The 21618-nt window shown below is 46.7% G+C and overlaps 1 protein-coding gene across 2 annotated transcripts in view; it reads right to left on the bottom strand.

Moving 5' to 3' along the window:
* The window catches only part of DRD2 (dopamine receptor D2), a 66206-nt gene extending 45299 nt beyond the window's left edge, over positions 1-20907 (bottom strand). Inside the window, exon 1 of one of the 2 annotated variants that reach the window (XM_023208044.2) lies at positions 20585-20907. The gene's annotated coding sequence lies outside the window, so the exon portion shown is untranslated. The remainder of the gene's footprint in view (positions 1-20584) is intronic. The other variant, XM_023208047.1, reaches the window with a different exon arrangement.
* Positions 20908-21618: the final 711 nt, after the last annotated feature.

Genomic DNA, 21618 nt, shown 5'->3' on the forward strand with positions numbered 1-21618 from the left:
GGAACTAACATAAGTATCTACTAACGGATAAGTACATAGAGAAAACATGGTATCCACATACAATGGAATATTATGCAGCCTTAAGAAGAAGGAAATCCTGATGGAATCTGACAGAGAGCCAAGAAGTAAACCCGTGCATCTATAGTCAATCAATTTTCAACAAAGGGGTCAAGAACACACAGTGAGGAAAGGGCAGTCTCTTCGGTGAGTGGTGTTGGGAAAACTGGCTATCCACATGCTGAAGAATGAAATTGTACCCTTATCTCACCCTTAATATAAGAATCAACTCAAAATAAAGACTTAAATGTAGCACTTGAAACTGTAAAACTACTAGAAGAAAATATAGGGGAGAAGCTATAAGATGTTGATCTGGTCCGGGCACGGTGGCTCACGCTTGTAATCTCAGTATTTTGGGAGGCTGAAGTGGATGAATCATGAGGTCAGGAGTTCGAGACCATCTTGGCCAACATGGTGAGACCCCCGTCTCTACTAAAAAAAAAAATACAAAAATTAGCCAGGCGAGGTCGTGGGCGCCTATAGTCGCAGCTACTTGGGAGGCTGAGGCAGAGAATTGCTTGAACCCAGTAGATGGAGGTTGCAGTGAGCCGAGATCACACCACAGCACTCCAGCCTGGGTGACAGAGCAAGACTCCATCTCTAAAAAATAATAATAAATAAAAAAGATGTTGATTTGGCAATACTTTTTGCATATGACCCCAAAAGCACAGTCAACAAAAGAAAAATCAACAAATTGAATTACATCAAGCTAAAATGTTTCTGTGAAGTAAAGGAAACAATAAATTTAGAGAAAATATTTGCAAGTCATACATCAGATAAGGAGCTCACATACAAAACATATAAGGAACTCAAACTACTCAATACCAAGATAAAAAATAACCCCGTTTAAGAACGTGCAAAGAACCTGAATAGGCATTTCTCAAAAAAAAAGACGTGAAAGGTCAACATATATTTTTTTTAAATGCTCAACATCATTATTCATCAGGGAAATGCAAATTAAAACCACAATGAGATGTCACCTCACGCTGGATAGATTGGCTATTATCAGAAATATGATAGACCACAAATGGTGCCAAGGATGTAGAGAAAAAGGGAACACTTATAAACCGTTGGTGGGAATATAAATTCACATTTTGGAGAATAATATGCAGGTTCCTCAAAAAACTAAAAATAGGATTACCATGTAATCCAGCAATCTCACATCTGGGGTATGTCTCCAAAGGAACTGAGATCAGCATGTTGAAGAGGTATCTGTATGCCCGTGTTTATGGTGGCATTGTTCACAATAGCCAAGATTTGGACACAATGTAAGTGCCCATCAACAGATGAACATTGAAACAAACAATGTGGTATACATATCCACAATGGAATACAATCCAGCCTTTACAAAGAATGATATTCTGTCATTTATGATAACTTGGGTGAATCTAGGGGACATTACACTAAATGAAATAAGCCAAGCACAGAAAGACAAACATTGTATGATCTCGCTTATATGTGGAATCTAAAAATTCAAACTCATAGGAGTAGAAGGTAAAATGATGGTTACCAGAGCCTATTGGCAGAGTAGGAGTTGACTAAGTTTTAATTAGACAACAGGAATAAGTTCTGGTGATACATTGCATAGCATGTGACTACAGTTAGTAATGACAAGTTGTCTATTTCAAAATTGCTAAAAGAATGAATTTTGAATGTTTTCATCACAAAAAAAATGATAAGTATGTGAGGTGATGGGTACATTAATTAGCCTTATTTGCTCATTCCACAATACATACATGTATTGAAGCGTTACATTGTACCCCATAAATACATTCAAATATTATTTTTCAATAAAAATACAATTTTTTTTTTTTAAAAAAGAAGAAAATCCTGTCACATGGATGAACTCTGAAGATAGCATGCTAAGGGAAATAGGCCAGGCAGAAAAAGACAAATACTGCATGATTCCACTTATATGGGGTATCTAAAGGAGTCAAATTCATAGAGACAGAAGGTAAAATGGTGGTGGCCAGAGGCTGTGGAGAGAGTAAAATGGAGAATCCGTGTTGAATGGGTATAGAGCTTCAGTGTTGCAAGATGAGAAACTTCTGGAGATCTATTTTACAATAACGTAAATATTCTTAACATGATCAAACTGTACATGTCAAATTATTAAGATGGTAAATTTCACGTTATGTGTTTTTTTTAACCACAATAAAAGAAAATAAATTGTGATCCCCAATGGAATTCACATGCACACACCTGACCTGCAGCAAAAAGGAATGAATGGACCCCTGGGCTCACCATGGGCCTCCATGGGCAGCATCTGAGAGGCAGCCACCACCTTAGGAGCCACCAGGCTGGGAGACTGTCATCAGGAGACCCAAGCAGCTCCAGAGGCAATGGGAGAGACAGATGAGAGTATGTAGGTAGCTGCCTGGAAGACAGACCTGCATTTGAATCCTGACCATGCCACTTCCCTAGATGAGTCACTCAACCTCTGTGAGGTGCAGTGGCCACATCAGATGGTCTCTCTCCCTCCAGTGGGTCTGGGTAAAGAATATATGCCTAGTACAGAGTGTCATTTTACTCAAAAAATATCCACTCATTCAATTACAGAAAGCTACAAGTAAATAACAAGCAGGGGAGATCTCAGCAATAAAAAGCGACCCTGTTCTCTTACTCAGTGCTTCTTTGTGGACTGTACAGTGCTATTTCTGGGCAGGGCCCTCGAGGATGAATCTACAAAGTTTGTAGTACTTCTGCTTCCACCGAGCTGAAAGAGTGCAATAGAACCGGCCTCACTGGCTTCAAGGTCTCCTGCCACCCCTTCCCCTGGGAACTGAGCTCCAGAATCTCCTCTCCATTATCCACCTCCCACCCCCCACTATTTGCATGTAAATGAAAAAGGAAGAAAGAGAAGCCTGGGACCCTGTTGACTATGAATGAAAATTTGTCTGATTTCTCCAGCTTTTGCGAGAGCTGCCCCTGAGCTCTGTCTGCACAGCAAAATCCAGACCTCAGAAGTATCTAATTTGGAAATTATGGGCTGTCCGAGTGGCAGCTCTCCAAGCTGCTGGCTTGATGCTTGTCCTGGTCCCTCTGCAGGTAGCAGTTCCAATCAGTGATAGGCTCTGCCACCTTAGCCCTGCTCATTAGAGCCAGGGCCAATTATGTCCCAGCCCTGGAAGCTGAACCTAACAGCAGCTTCTGGTTCCAAGGGCTGTTCCCCAGTGGGTGGGACAGAGGAGGCCAGCAGCAGCCTGAGCTGGGGAGGAGCATGGAAGATCTGTGCCCTCCTGGGTGGTAGGGAAGCCAGGCTGTTGAAAAAGCATTCAAAGGACAGAACAAGACTTTCTTCGCTCCCCTCGGGCTCCCAGCTAGCTGGTGACACAGCTGAGACCTGCAATTAGAAAAACGACTGCCTGAGGCAATAGCTCTGCTGGTTAAATGGTACCTAACCTGAGTATTTAGCAGTTTTTATATATAAACACACACATCCCTGTAGCACACAGTGTATGGGTTTTTTAAATTATTATTTTAAAATGATTTTCTGGTCTCATCTTTTGATAAATGCTGTTATCAGTAATCCTCATTTCGTGCTTTGATTTTCTTTTTTACTGCATATGTAGTCTCTGACCTACATGGGTGATACGGAATGCCCGGTGTGGGCCTACAAATAACACCAGAAAAAAAATGAGAGAAAAGGTTGTGTTTATTCCTTCTGAAAACACAGTCCTTTATGGTTTCTGTTGGAGAGGTCACAGGATCACCCTGGCACTGGAATGTGAATGTACTCCTTCCTTCAAACGCATCAGCTAAGATTAAAGCACTAATTTATTTGAAAGGCTATGTATCAGTTTTGATCTGGGGGAAAAAAATACTGGTCCACGACAACTTATGCTATGTGTATATCATCACCAACAAGCTTTGATTATTGTGTGTGCATGCGTGTGTGTGTGTGTACACATTTGCACATGAATTAGGATTTATTGAATGCCCACTATTTTGGCACTGTGGACTATACTTCTATATTTAAAAGCAGTCTCCAACTTACCCAAGTTCTAAAATTTTGCAATACATTCATTCCTTTATTTGTACATCCTCTTTACAAATGTTCAGGGTCTACTATGCACAAGGGCAAGATCTTATGTGAGGTCATTATTGACCTCACATGCTGGGGGCAGCAATGGGGCTGGGGGAAATAAGAGGCAAGCCATTACATACATTGTGATATATATCATAATGAAAGTAAAGAAGATAAACCTAGCAAATGTAGAAAATATGATCGGGGCAGCGTGGAAATATTGTATCAGAGAGATCTAGGCTCAAATACCAGCTTCAGTTCTCACCACCTGTGTGGCCTTGATTCACAATTTACTTTTTATCTCTGAGTCTCAGTTTCCTCATCTGTAAAATGGAAGTAATAATTTCTACCTTTTATGGCTGTCACAAAGATTAAAGCTGATGCATATAAGGCAGATAATATAGTCAGTATTTAAAAGTGGTAGATATTATTCACTTGGATACATTGAATGCTACTGTGGGCAAGAAAGCATCTGCTTGAAAATGAACACCTTAGGCCGGGCACGGTGGCTCAAGCCTGTAATCCCAGCACTTTGGGAGGCCGAGACGGGCAGATCACGAGGTCAGGAGATTGAGACCATCCTGGCTAACATGGTGAAACCCCGTCTCTACTAAAAAATACAAAAAACTAGCCAGACGAGGTGGCGGGCGCCTGTGGTCCCAGCTGCTGGGGAGGCTGAGGCAGGAGAATGGCGTAAACCCGGGAGGCGGAGCTTGCAGTGAGCTGAGATCTGGCCACTACGCTCCAGCCTGGGCAACAGAGCAGGACTCCGTCTCAAAAAAAAAAAAAAGAAAAGAAAATGAACACCTTAATAGAGTATGTGTTTTAAAACAAGGCTTGTTACCCTCGAAAGCAGCTCTGGATGGACAAAGGAGGAAAAGTGCGGGTGTTGTTGGTTATAGTCTGTAAGGGACTTCATCCAATCCAATACCATCATTTTAGAATAAAAAATCAGAAGACAAAAAAAGTTAACTATACCTAGGCCACAAATTAGGTGACAGAACTGAGACTAGAACCTAAGACTCCTAATTCTAGAGATCTCCATAAAGACCCATCTGAGTCTATTTTTCTTAGAAAGAAAGCCGAGCAGTGAGAACTAAAAATGGTGGACCTCCTGGAGGCAGAGAATAGTGGTAGTTACCAGAGGCTGAGAAGGGGAGGGGGAGATGGAGAGAGGTTGGTTAATAGACACAAAAATTCAGTTAGATACACAGAATAAGATCTAGCATTACTAGTACAGTACAGTGACTAGTTAGCAATAACATATTGTATCATTAAAAATAGAAGAGAAGATTTGGAATATTCTCAACATAAAGGAAACATAAATATTTGAGGTGACGGATATCCCAGTATCCCTCATTTGATCATTACACGTTGTATGCAAGTATTGAAATATCACATGTACCTCCAAAATATATACAACTATTATGTATGTACTGCTAATCAGCAAATTCGCAGATTGCCAAATCTTCACAGAAACTGGGCAGTGGGCCCCAAGGAATAGCGCTGTGGGTCTGGGAAGAAATCTATGAGATTCCAGCTCTACTTTGCATTTCTTTGCTTTCTGTGTCCGTTCTACTACATTTTCCTGAATCTCTGTGTCTGGTAGACAGAAACTCAGTGGCTATGATTAGAGGCACTATCAGATTGACTGTCTTCAGACAAGCTGCTCATTTCGACCATTATTCCAGTTCCCCTGGTTAGGGCTGCTCCAGGGCGAAGGCTGCCAGTGGACCCTGCCCTCTCCTGGCTGGCATTGGTGCCCTGCCCTCCCCAGCCACCCCCAGCCCCAGCAGCACTTGCGAGCTGCCGCAGGCTGATGGAACAGGGACTGGGCAGGACAGGGAGAGAGGACATGGGGACACTCAGGCGGGCAGACTTTCCTGAGCCACAGAGAATCTGGGTTCTGCCCCAAGCTGGACTGGCTGTGGTCTTGACCTAGGGAGACACCCGAGCTGCTAGCCTCCAAAAGTTCCGGGGGTCAGAGGCTCCACCTGTTGCTCAAGAGCTCCCTGGCTCCTTCTCTAGACAGAAGAATTTCAGAGGCACTGCTTGGAGGGCCTCTGCCCTGGTCTCTCCTTGCTGCCAGGCATTGGGGCAGGCACCCTCCCTGGCCTGTGGGAACTTGGCTGCTCAGAGGCACATGGACACTGCTGGCCACATGTGCCCCTGTCCCTGCCCTTTGCTCCTCTACTTCTACCAGGATTATGGACTCCTGTGGCTGTGACATTACCATGGAGACAGGGTGTAGGGAGATGCTGCAGAGGGCAGACAGCTGCCCAGGGATGAAGATGAGATGAAAGCCAGAGAAGCTGGGAGGCTCCAGCATCCTGTGCGCTTGGGGAGGTAGTACAGGCCCCATGCCAAGTCCCAGGTGGAGCCTCCAAGACCTCAAATCCCAAAGCTGGCCTGAAAACAGCTCCTTGGAAATCCCCTGCACCTCCTTCTCTGATACCTTCCCTCGCCTATCACAGTGAAGGAGTTAACTTGTTTCTCCAGACTTACTCAAGTCATTCAACAAGTAACTACTAAGCTATGGACTGGGTCATCAGAGACACCCAGACTGGAAAGCCCAGGAGGGCAGGCTCTGAAGGCTCAGCCCTGCTGGGAGATACTACAGACAGCACCAAATGTTGCCACCTGGGTGCTAAGACAGGCCTGTTGGAAGATGAATCTGCAAGACCACAGGATCCTCATTTACAGGGGCCCAGAACACCTTGCTAGCACCATCAGCATCCCCTGTATCCTTACAGACTGGCCAGCTAGGCAAACTTGATGGGGCTCCCGGTGGGTCTAGGGTTTGTTTCAGAGAGTGAGTCCCACTAGTTTTGTCCAAGAGGTCCTTGATCTCCTTTTCTATGGAGTGTACAGGTCCCAGGCCTCCCCTCTACCACCCCTAGCAAAGCTGAACTCAGTGGTAGGAGTCAGGAAGCTCTCCTTACCCCTGCCTCCACCCCACACATCAGAGAGCAGCAGTAAAACGACTTCTGGAAACACACCCTGGGCACAGTGAAGCCCCGTCCAGATGCAGGCGTTGTTACTATTATTACTATTGCCTGGTGGAGCTCAGGGATCCCCCAAGGCAGACTGGAGTGTATGACAGAAGAACACTGCTTTGTGTGAGGCATGGTGAGAGTTAAAGTCTTGGATTTTAGTCCTGACTCTGTCCCCAAGAGATCCTGGGTAATTCACTTGGCCTACCGGAGTTCAGTGTGCTCATCTGTGCAATTAGAGCATTAGTCTGAGATCCTGGTGTACAGGAGGCATTTAATAAATGCTTGTAGAATGAACACTGAGTAAACAACTTCAAATCCCTGAGTTCCTTATGACTATATAAAGCACTTAATATACACACCCAGCTGCCCTCATGGGGAACAATTCCTGGGTTTCTTATGACTATAAAAGATATTTAATATGGATGCCCAATCACTACCCTCACTGGGCCTGAGCCCAGCTGGAACATTCAAGGGACCCCCTTTCTTCCCCTCTCTTCCTCCAAACTCCCTTTACTTTACCCCCTTACCAACCATTGTGCCAGCAGGTCAGTGAATCCTTTTTAATCCTGAACTCCCAGTTGTACTAATTGCTTTCTTTCTTGTCCTCATTTGCCTTCTAACTCAGGAGATGAGGCTTCAATTAGACAAGTGGGCAGCTATTCCCAAACAGGTGACTAGGAAGGAAAACAGTCCTACTCTGGAGGAAACAAAAGATGTCTATAAGGAACAGGAGCCACCAAAGCAGGACGCTCCCTTACAGGAGTAAAGAGTGTTCCCCTCTGACCCCCAAGCCTCCCACACCCACCAATTCATGTCCACCCAGAATCTCAGAAGGTGACCTCATTTGGAAGTGGTATTTGTAGACGTTATTAGTTAAGGATAAGATAGGTTCATACTGCATTAGAGTGGACCCTAAATTAATGTCTGGTGTACCCTTATAAGAAGTAGAGAGGAGACAGAGAGCCATGGGGGAGAGACAATCATGTGAAGACAGAGGCAGAGACTGGGGTGATGCTGCCACATGCCAAGGAGCACCAAGAGCCATGGGGAGCTGGAAGAGACAAGACAGGATTCTTCCCTGGAGGCTTCAGAGGGAGCATGGCCATGCAGGAGCAGGTATCATGCTCCATGCACAAGCAGTGTTTAAGGCATGTGGCTGTGAGCTCTGCAGAGGTTCTCCCACCTTCCTTCTCCCTCTAGAGACCTTCTGGATGTCCTGGGTCTCAGGGAGCGCACACAGGTGGGCAGCAAAATGTGATCTGCTCTACATGCTTCTGAGCAAATCTCAGCCTGCTCTGCAAGAGGAAAATATTCATTCACTCCTTCATCCATGCAACAAGTATTTACTGGCATCCTACCACCTCCCGTGCATATGCTAGATGGAGCACCCAGAAACTCCACTTTCTCCTGCCCCCTCCTTGCTGCCCAGTTCCTAAGATCTTACTGATGATGTAGGAGTAATCTATATACCTTACGTGGTTATTATTGTTAAAGACAATAGCACAGCATTCAAGGAACATTTGCACATCATGTGATATACTGAGCAGCGACTTGCCTACAATCTGCTTCCCTGTGAGAAAACGGGGATGTTGGTGGTGCCGTAGCCCCATCACGTAAAGTGAACCCCTCAAAATACATAAGTACAAGCCTGGTCCTACTTTTACGTTTCACTTATCTCTATTTCCCAGGCAGTGGAGTATAGCTGAATAATAAGGCTCACCAAATCAGCAATTTTGAACCCAGAAATGAGAAGAAAGGACAAGAGGATGATTTTTGGAGCTGGTTAAATTGGGGAAACTTTTAATGCAGCTACCTGCAGCCACAGTGTGGTGCACACCACCTGTGGCCATTGGGCATGGAGTTTGGCGTGGCAGGAAGTGGGCCGTGTCAGTGACGGGTCCCAGATCTGGGACTGGTCTGCTTCTAAGCAGCCATGAGACCCTGAACACGTTACTTCCCTCTCCAAGTACAATTTTCTCATTCATGTGTAGAGCTAGTGTAGGTCTCTTTCTTTACAGCCTTGACACTCTGGATGTCTCATCTAAATCACTTGCTAGAGGAGCATTCCAGCCTGCCTTAATAATGTGGAGGCCTTCAGGGATGGGCAGAAGACAGTGCGTGCTGCTGTCTTATTACGGTGAGCACGCGTGTTTGCGGGGGCGGGGCTTGATGACAGTCGCACTTTGTGCAGTGCAGTGGGCAGGCACCTGGAGTTAGAGAGGTAAGGACTCCATTCCAGCCTTTGAGGAATTTACCATCTAGGGAAGGAAACAGGCCTGTAAATAAGCAATGACAACACAACTCAATACTGTATGTTAGAGAAATACAGACGAGAGGCCCCTGGCCAGGCAGGCCAGAAAGAGTGTAGGAAGGAAAATCGGGGAAGCCTCCCTGGAAGAAGTGATACCTGGGCTCCGTTTTAAAAGCTGAGTAGGAGTTAACCTTATCGGTTAAGGGCTGGAGCATTCCGGTAGAGAAAACAACACAACATGATAGAAGGTTCCAGGTGGCACACTGGGTGCAGAGGAACAACAGTTGTCCACAGATTCATTTTCTTTCTTATTCCCTGTAACTTCCACCCATTTCATCTCTCTCATCGATATCTTTAGACCCACTTGCCACCCTCTCTTCACCTTTCTTCTTTTTCTTCCATTCTCTGTAGATATGGAGAGGAATGGGTTCTATGAACCGCGGAGGGAGCAGAAGACAACAGCAGGATGACAAGACTTACACTGGAGGTGTGTACTGCATAGCGGCAGCAGCCCCTCCCCTCCCAGCCTCAACTGAGGGCACTACTGCTGCAGCCCTTCCAGGAGAGTGCTCAGCCCCACATCCCTGTGTCTCATTACCACCTCCCCTACCCTCTCATAAAGACTGTTCCTTTCAGGTGCCCACCAGCCATCTATGCTCACTCTATCTCTCTTTGTCACTGTCATCTATACATTCCTGGTCACTTCCCCTCCCTCACTGCCTTTGGCACCCAGGTCGCTGTCTTCCACTCCAACCCAAGTTGTGCCATGAACTCAGGAAGTGAAATCAGCTTCCAACAGCTTGGCTCTTGGTGCCTGGCCTCCTACTCCCCAAGCATACCCTCCACGTTAGTCACCTGCTCCTACGATTGCATCCTAAGCACTGACATTGCCAGGGGTGTTCCTCTCTGAGGTTAGAAATTTAGTTGCTCTACTGTGTGACCACAATTGCCTCTGCAACCTAGCTCAAGTTCTCAATGATTCTAAGTATACCAGTTCTCTGATTTCATCAACACCATCAGTCCACCGATTCTATCAGCCTATCTTTCCTTCCCTTTCAATCTGGCTTAGGTTTCTGGCCCAATATGTATACACTTTTACCAATATCTTTAATTCCCTTGCTTCATTGTTCTTAAATCATCCTTGGCTTCTCTCTTCCCCTCATCCTCCATAGCCCATCAATTACTGAGTTCTGGTGAATTTAAGATACAATTTTCAGGTCTTTCAAGTCTTCCTACCTCCACTGCTCCTCCCTAGTCCAGACTGCCAGCATTGCTGGCCTGAACAACTGCAAACTCTCCTAGGTACTCTGTTTCCAGTCTTGAATCTTCTGTAATCAGTTCCCCCACATGGCAGCCTCTGTTATTTATTTATTTATTTTTTTTTTTGAGACAGAGTCTCACTGTGTTGCCCACGCTGGAGTGCAGTGGCGTGGATCTCAGCTCACTGCACCATCTGCTTCCTGGGTTCAAGTAATTCCCATGCCTCAGCCACCCCAGTAGCTGGGATTACAGGTGTGAGCCACCACATCTGGCTAAGTTTTGTAGTAGAGATGAGCTTTTGCCATGTTAGCCAGGCTAGTCTCAAACTCCTGGCCTCAAGTGATCTGCCTATCTTGGCCTCCCAAGGTGCTGGGATTACAGGCATGAGTCACCATGCCTGGCCAGTTTTTGTTGTTGTTTGTTTGTTTTACTGCAAATTGAATCACTGGAGTTGTTCCTGTGCTTAAAACCCAATCCTTCAAGATGGCCTCTTGTTTCCCTCAGGATGGAATCTAGTCTCCTTCATAACACTTCAGGGTTCATAGTCTGGCCCCTGCCTATGCCTTTGGCCTTACCTTGTACCATCTTCACTTCAAATTCCATTCTTTAGCCACTGAGTTTCTTCAAAACTCCATGGTCTAACCTGAGCCAGGTGTGGAGGAAAAAGCCTGGGCAGAAGTGAGTTCTAGTTCTAGCTCTCCTACTTCCCTGCTGTGTAACATTGGGTTCTTCCAAGTATAACACTCTATGCCAATTCATACCTGGTCTAATGTTCTCATCTGCAATGGTGTCTTTCTTCCCTCCAGAAGAGAGAATATAAAATTTGGAGCACAGTTTGGGAAGGGTCTGTGGACATTTCCATCCTCACTGATAATTATGGTAAGGATAATGACAGTGAATGTTCACTGAGAACTTACCATGCATCAGGTACCGAGGCAAGCACTTTTTGTGCATGACGCATTTACTTTGCACAAAACCCAATCGGGTAAGTACATGGTCATCCTATTTTATGAAGAGATAAACAACTGCATCTCAAAGGGGTTATAGTAACTTGGTAGAAGTCACATAGCTCATGACTGATAGAACAAAGATCTGATCGTGCATTAGCCTGGCTTCTGAGTGCTCTGAACCACTTTGCTAAACTAAATAACTAGAGGGAAAGGGGATGCATAGCCCACTTCTTAAAAGTGCTTTGTGGAAAGATAGGTTCAAACTGTTACTGCTTTTGGAGGGTCTTGGGTAGAATCATGCTTCTCTGTACCTTTTAAAGTAAGGACTAGTCCAATTCCCCAAACTCTAAACATAGAAATCACCAAAGCACTAAAGGCATCCCTCAATAACAGCTCTTTTCTGTCTTCAGGTCCCCAGGCTGACCTGAACAAACACACCTGTGTATGTTTCCTCAACAGCCCCCGCCCCAGTACCTTTTTCTTCATGTGTGTGTCTGACTGAAGTAGGCTCCAACCATCCAATATTCTCCAACTTCCATGCCCTGTGACAACTGTGAAAAATTTCCATCCAACCTATAATGTCATCATGGCTGAGAGCAGCCAGATAGTGCAGGTTAAGGATGAAAGAGAGAAGTCATGAAGTATCTTGCTGACCTAGGAGATACCTCTAGTGGGGATGCCTCAGACACTGCCACTCTTGTTGAGCTGCAAGCAAAGTAGAGGGAGAGTGTCGCTATGGGGAAGTAAGCTGTCTCTCACCTACCCATCACTTATCCACTCACCCACTCTCACTTAACAATTTAAGTAACTACCAAGTTCCTAGCACCATTTTAGGTTATAATAGATTTTAGAGAAGCATGAGACAAATTCTCTGTTTCAAGGAGCTCACAGTCTGGTGGAGAAGATAAGAAATGCACAATTGAGAGATTAGCATTAAGCTTTAAGTTGGCTCCTCACAGAAGACAGGCCACAAGGGAGATTTTGTGTCACTGGTCACCATATGACTCTAGAGTAATCCCAGACCTTCAACTATACATATTACTAAAGAAAAATCATGTATGGAAACATGGATCCACCATGGTGTGGGGGTGGGGCTGACATCCTCTGCCTGGGACCCTGGAAGCTAGTTTCTGCTTGTCAACACACTTCTCTTATTGACCCTGCCATAAATGAGTGAAAGAGTTGAAAGGGCTGAGTCCATAAAAGGGTGAACCAAGGAAGATGACCCAGGAACAGAATACCTACAGTGCCTTCTGAAAGCTTCTACCATAGCTAAACGGTGAACATTTGTAGCTGGCCAGAAATAGATGCACATCAATTACAAAAGAGTCCTCCCCAAGAAGGGATTCATAGACCAAGAAAAAGGGCAACAAGAGGGATTTCTTTAAGGATTGGAGAATCTCAGGGCCAGAAGCTGTTGTGTTCCATCCTCCTTTCTCAGGCAGGACCATACTTCACCTAAAAACATGATAGCATTTGCTCCTGCCATTAATGACTCCAGAAGCTGCAGAACACATGTTTCTGCCAGCTTTGGGGGTCTGCTCATGTGAAGTTCTTTGGCCCTCTCAATCTGGGAAAAGAAAAAAAGTCACCTTGTCCTTGTACATCAGTACATTCTCCTTATTTTTTGTTTTTAATAAAAAGTGGCCTGTGCCAGAGTGCAACATACCATGTGACATTGCCAATCAGGAAGGCTCCAACCATGAGGTAGCAGACAAAGAGCCCGGGAAACCAGGAAGAAAAATCAGGCCATGAAAAGCCATCACCGGGATAACTGATGCCTCTTTCTAGCTCATGTGGGGTAAGATGGAAATGAATTCAGCTGCACCTAAATCAAAGGGATGACAAGCAATTCAAACCCCTATCTCACTCAAAACGAGCAAGAGCTGCTGACAGGTGAAAGCCAAAGAATTTTGATGCAGATAAGTGTAGAGTGTGAGAAAGAAGTATATCCTTGAATTGTGTGAATGTTTTGGAAACATGATTTCAGAAATGTAAAATCAGGTGCTGAATTACTGCAAAAGGACAACAGCTCAAAGGGTTGTTTCTTACTTAAGCATCTTAATAATAAAAATAACAATCATTATAGCTAACATTTAAAGAGTGCTCACTTTTCCCAGGGACTATTTCAAATATCCTGTCTCTATTACCTTAATTAATTACTGTGACCCAATTACGTTGGTATTAACATCCACTTACAGGTGAGAACCCCCAGGTGATAGAGGTTAATTAACTTGCTCATGGTCACATAGCTAGTAAGTGTTACAGTCAGAATTCAAATCCTGGAAGTCTAATTCCAGAGCCCACAGGTTTAGCTACCATATGGTGTTGTGTTTAAAGGGTTTAAATACGTGACTAAATATTGATATATGTCATTCATAAAACTCACGGTGAAGCTCAACAACAGAGGAATCTTCTCACTTATTATGAGGTGAATACGATTATTACAGTCCCTTATTTGTGCCTGAAATAACTGATGCGCAGGTTAAGTGCCCTGCCCAGGGACATCCAGGCCTCACCTGCCTCTGTCTACCAGAAAAGGACTGATCAGTTTTTTGTTCGTTTGTTTTTCGTTTGTTTGTTTGTTTTTTGAGATGGAGTCTCACTCTGTCGCCCAGGTTGCAGTGCAGTGGCACAATACCGGCTCACTGCAACCTCTGCCTCCCAGGTTCAAGCAATTCTCCTGCCTCAGCCTCCTGAGTAGCTGAGACTACAGGTGCATGCTGCCACCCCCTAATTTTTTTGTGTGTTTTAGTAGAGACGGGGTTTCACTGTGTTGCCCAGGCTGGTCATGAACTCCTGAGCTCAGGCAATCTGCCCACCTCAGCCTCCCAAAGGGCTGGGATTATAGGCGTGAGCCACTGCGTCTGGCTGATCAGCTCATTTTTTAAAGGCAGCTCTCATGAGTCACTCCTGTGTCTGTGCAAGATCCCAGGCCATCCTGCCTTCACCTTTCTGTAAAATGTAGAAGCTTAGTCTTGGAGATATAACAAGTTTTCCTTCTATGGTGATAAGAAGGCAACCCCAAAGACCTAATTGTTGGCAGAAGTCTGGCTTTCATCCTTTGGACAGTTCAGTTCACCTCAAAGCGATGTGGGACAGAAGGTAATGTCATCACAATTCCAGAAGAGCTTGACAAATCATCCGTCCACACCTCCTCCCGGCTCCTCCCCCAGGTTGGAAGGTTTGGTTGACCCTGCCTCCTTCCTGCTCCTGCCGCCCTCCCTGCTTCTCCCACTGCTTGCTGAGGTTTGTGCCCAGTGCATTTCATCCAAAGGGGCCCAGATCCAGGTACAGAACACTTCCTCACTGGTTCTCAAATTTAAGAATCCCAAGGAGTTATTTCATTCATCCTTCTCCATCTGCTGTCTCCCTCTTCACTTCCCTGGTATCATACACAAAGATTACTGCCCTTTCAGTTCACTAAAGAATTATCTACTTATCCCTGTTCTCCTGCTTTTCTTGTTCTTTATGCCACTTACATATCAGAGAGGGCTGTTGCTTTAGCCTTAAACGGTCTGGTTTTGAATCTCTGTCTCACAAATGAAACGTGTGACCTTGTGCAAGCCACTTACTTTTCTAAGCCCATGCTCCTTCCTCTGCAAAATGGTATAATAAGGGTTACTCTGAGGCAGGAGGATCGTCTGAAGCCAGGAGTTCAAGACCAGACTGGACAACAAAGCAAGACCCTGTATCTGCAAAAAAGTCTTTAAAAAATTAGCTGGGCATGGTGGCATGCAACTGTACTCCCAGCTGCTCAGGAGGCTGAAGCAGGAGGATCACTTGAGCCCAGGAGTTCAAGGCTGCAGTGAGCTATGATTGCACCACTGCACTCCAGCCTGGGTGACAGAGCAAGATCTCTCTCTAAAAAATGAAAATAAATAATTAAATAAACAAACAAACAAAAAATGTAAAAAACCAGGGTTCCTATTTCACAGAGTTGTTGCAGGCTTGGGAGTTTAAAAGAGGAACCTACATCAAGTGCTGAACACAGTGCCTTGCAAACAGTAAGTGCACAATAAATGCTGGCTGTTATGATGACGAGGCCAGCAAAGGAGGGACTGGTGAACAGGACCACTTCTCATTCTAGGGAAGCCTGGTACTAAGCCACTTTTCCAGATCAAGAGATCCTGGGAGTTGCTAGTGATGGCGCTGCCTGGGGTAGCAGGTAGGAGAGGAGGCAATGATGTAGCATGTAACAAAAATAATTTCATTTCTAATGTCTTTCTCCTGCTGGGCCACTTAGAACCCAAACAATAACAACAAGGAGGGGGTGGAAACGAGAAGGGCAGGGATGTTCTGAAGGAGACTAATAGCAAATGAACAGGCCCCAGGACTCCCTTTGGCTCCCAGACATCTGCAGGGGATTATCGTTGGGGCCACAGCTGCAGTTCTGTGCTGAGCCACAGCTTCTGGAAGGCAGGACTGCCCAGGAGCCTGTTGATGGGGCTCCTGGGAGCCAGGTCTGCCTCACTTTCCTTACCGCCCTGTCTGGAAGCAAGCTGACATTACCTAGAGGGCTGCAGGGGAAACTAGAGGTTGTCCTTCCTTCCCCTCCCTGTCCCTTCAGACAGCAAAGAATTTCCTCGTCTCCTCCTGGAAAAAGGAAAAATCCTTACAGGTGACATCAGATTATGACAAAATTGCCCAAACTACACTAAGCTGATGCCTAGATTCAATACATATAGAACATCAGCCTCTTTCAGGGCCTCCTAAGGGTCTACTTCTCCTCTGCTCTCACCTCTGTACACTGCCCCATACTCTCCCAAATGCCCCTAGCAGCTTCCAGGCCTCTGAGTTCGAAGCACTGCAGCAGCACAGTTTCTTCTATCCAGGGGAAGAGGGAGGCCTCAGACCCCAGTGTGTCATCTCTGGCTCCTCCCTATACACTGGAGCCACCAGGGTCATTGATCCCTCCGCAGTGAAACACTCTCATGTATCCTAGGGAGAGAAGAGGCTGTGCCTTCCAAGAGCATCCCAGCTGCCAAGGGTGTTGACTTAAACCATTTACCAGATTAAGGTGAAAGGAAAAAGAAAAGAAAAATCTGCAATTCTGAGGGCAAATCTCTCTCCTTTCTCTGAACCCAAATCAAAGCAAACCAAGTGGCTGAGTCTTATAATTTTATTACTTCTCCATCCCCATGTACTGACACTATAATCAAGCTATTTTCCAAGCCTATGCATTTAGATAATATGATTTTATTGTCAAAAAATAAGAAAGTTTTGCATCCATTTTAGTACAGAGGAAATAAATCTTCAATTACATTGGTGATGGGAACAGGTGAGAGGCGAAAGTATATTAATGTTAGATTCCAACACCATTAGAGTAATTTAAAAGGCCAGAGTTAACATTAGTCTACTGCTCAAATTGGTAAATAAGTAATTTACCTTAGTGGTTCCATGGTATATTCTGGACAGCAGAAGGGCTTATACCTAATTCCAAGGTCCTCCCAGGGCCACAAAATACCTTACTAGAGGTGAGAGGAGGGAAAATGGTGCTGGGGTTTAGCTAAGTAAGAGGCTACCTACAAAGGAGGGTGCCTGCTGAGAAGTTGAATCAACCTGTGTACTTTCTGCTGCCTGTGGTTTCCAAGTGTTTCCTATATGCAGGATGCTCCTCTGCTAAGTAGAATACCTGGTAGGATGGAGAAGCTTCGGTTGCTAACTCCAGTCTTGGTGTCCAGAAAGTGGAAATTTTACACACTTCTATTTAGGAGAACGTTCATAAAAGAAGAAAGACCACTGTATTTCTGGACTAAGGAAACAGCTTCCCTGTTTGGAGTCAGGGGCATCCAGCATGACCTCTGAGGAGCCCAAGAAGATAATCTAAGAATCTAAAGTCTTGTAAACTATATCCCAGGAAAATGCAAATGACTGGGCTGCTGTTCTAAGCTATTTTCAAGAACTCAACTCTTAGGTAACTGTAACCTGCTGATGATATACAACCTGATTCTGGGAGATATTGCAAATATGGCTTAGGGTTCTGGCATTATAAAACCTCAACTTGATTCTCCTCCCTTCCTAGGTATTGAGGCACCTTCACTGCTGGAGATTCATGGGTATTAAGCCACAAAGGAGGGAGAAGTGATGAGTGCTAACACAGGATTGGCTCAAGGAAGTCTCATCATATCTGTCTCTCCTGGGCGACGTGCTCATATGTGTGCATGCACGTGTATGCAGACACACACAAACACACACACATATACACAGTGCTATCTTCACAGTCACACTTTTTCCTTAACACTAAAATGTAACTTTTACTTGCAGGGGAGATGAAAACCACTCTCTCCAGGCAGAGTCCTCACATGTTTCCCCTTACACTTGTTTATTCAGAGAATGATGACCCCGGACCAGTCTGGCTTCAGCAAGACGATCTCAGGAGTATATGAGGCCATATTTCTAATGACCCTAAGTTCCCATTTGTTTCCCATAGTATAAAAGAAAGAACAGAAGGGGTTCTCTCAATTTCAGATCCTCCTATATCATTCTCAAGATAATTGCATTTTCTAGACAGAAATAATCCACCCTTGTAGGTGAAGGTACAAGACTGACTAGCCCACAAGCATCATTACTAGCCTTTTTACCCCTACAAGCCTCCTTGCTTATGGAGCACAAGAACCAAATCAATACAGTCAATATGTCACTTCCAGCAGGGCATGAGTGGCTACAAGCCTTGGGGAGCATGACGTGCTACTAGGCTGAACTAATCACTCCTTGGCATTTCAGGAGCACTTAGGTTAACAGATCACAGCACATGCATAATGAAAGACAATAACTCACCCAGAGGGGAGGGCAGGAGGGAAACACTGAGTTGACCCCCATAGAGGGACAGTTAGTATTTACATAAGTCAACCTGAAGCCATATTGGTGATTCCTTAAAAGGGCCAAAAATTTTAGAAAGAAGAAAAGCCCATGAAGATCCTGGGGGAGAGGAGACTGGATTGCATCTTTACTTTCAGTAAAGAGATTTAATCACAGGGATGGTCCTTCTACCAAGAGTCTCACACTTGAAGATTTTAACAGGTATAACAGCAGGAGACAAAGGGTGAGATTAAATACCTTAATTTTATAAATTTCAAATGTATGAAATTTAGGATTATTTTAGATATCAGCAAATGGTTGCCAAGGAATATGATTCTTTTAACTCTTAAAAATGCATTTTTGTATCTTCAAGGGATTTTCTCAGAATACCTGCTACCAAGTTTATGTAAAATAAACTTGCTTTCCATTTTCAAAATAAAATAAACGTATACAGACTCTCTAAGGAGTCTCAACTTTTGGGGAGGTAATTTGCTAATTCAGTGTACCTATGAATCACCCAGAAACATTGTTAAAATATAAATTTCCTGGGCCTCAGCTTGAGATTCTCATTCAGCAGTTTTTCAAGGAAGAAGCAAAAATATGCATTTTTAACCAGCTTCTCAGGGAATTCATTAAAAAGAAAAAAAAAAACCATTAGAGAAATGCTATCCGGACTTCTACAACAAATCAGAACCTCTCCATTTTCTGGGCACCTCAGGCTGTGCAGGGAAGGTAGAAGGAACTCAATGATCTTTAAGAGCTGGGACTACCCTGGCCCTCCCAAACCACTTCTCTCTCAGATGTCTGCATTCAGAGATGGCATCAAAAACCCCTGCAAACCAATAATCCAGGAATTTTGAACACTAGGGAGGGAAGTCCAAGGCAGGGACTGGAACCTAGGAAACTAGCTTGCTGATTTTCTTGAAACTGGTTACGCTGACCACAGTCGCTCTGTCTGCCCACCCTCATCAAACAGCTGCATGGGGGAAAGACGATAAGTATGATTTCTTTTTCAAGTGGTCCTAATGCTGCAGGATGAATCAGAGATAAGCATGCATATTTGCATTTGAAGCAGGGTGGGAGTGGGGAGAATCATTGAACATCTAGCTCCCTAAGGAGGAGCAAAGATTAGCCTAAAAGGTTTGTAGCCTGGTCAAAATCCAGAAAGGCTTGGATCTGCAGAAGGATCTGGAGTGGGATCCACAAAGTGCCTCGCACCTCACTCCATCACCCCCTCACCCAACCTCAGGAGCTCCAGAACGAAAAGTAGTGGAGTGCCAGGTGGGGCAACAGTGACTTGCTCAGACAGCTTCCTTGTGGCTGAGAGCAAGTGCCTGTCCCCACGGAGCTGCAGTGCTGTGACTTGTGTCCATGGTGAAGCCTGTTATGTAGACGCACACGCACCCTCTTACCTCTGCTCTTCAAGAGGAAGCGCTCAAGGGCTGCCTGCCTCAGACAGGTATAGGAACGCGCTCTGTCTGGTGCTTAGAGCTGCCTCCGCATACCACCCTAGAGGGGCTCTCGGTCCATCAGAGAGCCGGGCCCAGAGCCGGATGGTCACCCTCCGCTACTGCCGCCACCGTCGCCTGCACTCCCAGGTCGAAACGGGTCTGGCACCCAAGCCTCTCTCCCCGATTAGGTGTCAACCAGAGAGAAGACGAAGGAGAGCGAAAGTTCAGGACCAAGGACAACGGCAACCTGGGCGAGGGAGAATCCAGCCAGAAACTGCCTCTCCTCCATCCTTAGCTTCTACCTTAGAAACTGAAAAGGGTCAGGTCGCACCAACATATAGTTGCCAAAAACAGCCCTTCTTCCTCCGGAAGAAGTCGGAAACTCTGGCCGCCAGCCCCGGGTCTCGCGCTTGAGTGCTGAGGGAAGTGCCCTTCCGAGATTGTGGGGAGCGGCCGCCCTCCGATGCCGCGGCTCGGCCGTGCTGCCCTGGGGGCCCCGCGGGGAGGCTGCCCCAGCTGCGCCCACTCGTGCCCGGGGAGAGGATTCCCTTCTAGGTGGCGAGGAGGCTACTGAGAAGGAGGGAGAGGGGATAGGCGCCGCGGACTCAGGACGCCCTCCGCCCCCACCCGACGGGGAGCCCGTGTAGAGCCGGACCCCAGGCGGGCGCTCCCAAGCAGGCGGCCGGGAGTGGACGCACAAACTTCTGGTCCCGGCCGCGCTGCCCTTGGAGCTCCCTCCTCCTCTCCCCGTGACCCTGAGTCTCCCGCCGCTCCATCCGGCTGGTGCTTACCTTCAAGCCATAGGGCGCCCCGGGGCAGAGACGGCGCCGGCTGCTCGAGGCTTCCAGCTCCCACCGCATCCACGCGCGGCCGCCCCTCCGGCAGCCGTCCGGGGCCGCCACTCTCCTCGGCGGGTCCCTGGCTCCCGGCCCCGCCGCGCCGTTCAGAGCCCCGGCGGGCAGCCGCTCGGCCGGCTCTGGCCCGCGAGGAGCAGTGGACGGGCCGCGGCGGGGCGGGGCGGGGCGGGGCCGGGCGCGGAGCGGGCGGGCAGGAGGCAGCGCGGGGACGGCGCGGAGGCGGCGCGGTGCGCGCGGGAGGCTGCCGGCTCGGCACTGAAGCTGGACAGCTCCGTGGCGCCCGAGCGCGGGGAGCACGGAGAGCGCGGGAGGGAGGTGCCCGGGGCCCCGCCCCTGACACAGGCCCCGCCCCCGCCCCCCACCGAACGAGCGCTCCCCGGCCTGGGGCGGGTGGGAGGGGTTGGGGGATTCCGCCATCCCTTGTTTTGAGGCGAGAACGCAACCCTCGACCGCCCACTGCGCTCCCACCCACACCCAGAGTAACACGCTGTGATTGCAGGCTGGGTCCTCACCGTCTGCTCGCCAGTCTTCTCCTTTGTGGACTTGGAAGCCTAGGGTTGCGGGAGGCACCACCCATCCAGCAAGTCAGGCAAGGAGAGGAGGTGTCGGAAGAGGTCCGCATCCGTTTTCTGACTTCAGGTCTTGTAATCTATGTAGTCAGTTCCATTGCCGGACTCATCCAAAGGAAAAATCCTGTTTGGAGTTGACCTGAGATGGAAATGCAAAAGGAGGCCTCAGGGGTTCCAGCTCACCTCTGACTCCAAACTGAGGTGTGTGAGGCAGGGAGTGGGGAGAGGGAGAAAGAGATAGAGTGATGAAGGGTATTCCACTGCTACCCTGCCCACTGTCATTCGGGCTGCAGAGGAACCTCGTTCTTCTCCCCTTTTCTTCCTCTCCCTCCCTCCCTCCCTCCCTCCCTCCCTCCCTCCCTCCCTTCCTTCCTTCCTTCCTTCCTTCCTTCCTTCCTT

This window comes from Piliocolobus tephrosceles, chromosome 13 (assembly GCF_002776525.5).
Source record: "Piliocolobus tephrosceles isolate RC106 chromosome 13, ASM277652v3, whole genome shotgun sequence".
Classification (NCBI taxonomy): Eukaryota; Metazoa; Chordata; class Mammalia; order Primates; family Cercopithecidae; genus Piliocolobus; species Piliocolobus tephrosceles.